Below are 742 nucleotides of genomic sequence, written 5' to 3'. Positions count from 1 at the left end.
GTTCAACGCAAGTTTATGAGATATGCTCTTCGTTTCCTCAACTGGCGTGACCCAACAAACTTGCCACCGTACGACGAACGTGAGACGGACGGTCGCTCAAGCTATGTTCGCTGGAAAGCTGCTTACGGGTGACATTGACTGTCCAACACTGCTGGCTCAGCAAAATATGTATGCCCCTGAGAGGCCTCTTCTTCTGTTTTTGGAACCACGGCGCCGAAATTATACACAACACGAGCCAATTCGAGCAATCAGCCGGCAATTCAACAACTTACATTTGTACACAATGGTTTTAGCCGTCGATTTCTCGCGAATAAAATCTCACTCATGAAAAATGATGACATCAACAGATAGAGGAATGTTTTCTCTATGATCTAGCATTGGTATGAGATTTAAGTTGCGAGAAGTCGACGGCTAAAGTCATTGTGTACAAAAGCAATTACGCCCCTTTGAAATGTTGGCACTGATATAGTCAAAGCATTTATATTAAGTTTTATTCTTTTAGACAATAATAGACCCGTACACTTCTATCGTGACAAAGCGCCTCCAACCAAAACTCGAAAATACGCGATCTTCGTCTCCGTATTACTGTTTTACTAACTTTTTTCATTTTCCCCTAATTAACGGAGGAAACTTCACTTCACAATTTATAGGATCAGTATCCACGATGGAATTTTCTTTTTGTTCTAATAATTAAAAGCTTAAGAATTTTAGTTATACCAAAAACAATATATCTATGTTAAAC

Source organism: Ochlerotatus camptorhynchus, unplaced genomic scaffold, assembly GCF_037179485.1.
Source record: "Ochlerotatus camptorhynchus isolate MF236.1 unplaced genomic scaffold, CSIRO-AGI_Acam_v1.1 ptg000136l, whole genome shotgun sequence".
Classification (NCBI taxonomy): Eukaryota; Metazoa; Arthropoda; class Insecta; order Diptera; family Culicidae; genus Ochlerotatus; species Ochlerotatus camptorhynchus.
This window is presented reverse-complemented; position numbering follows the sequence as displayed.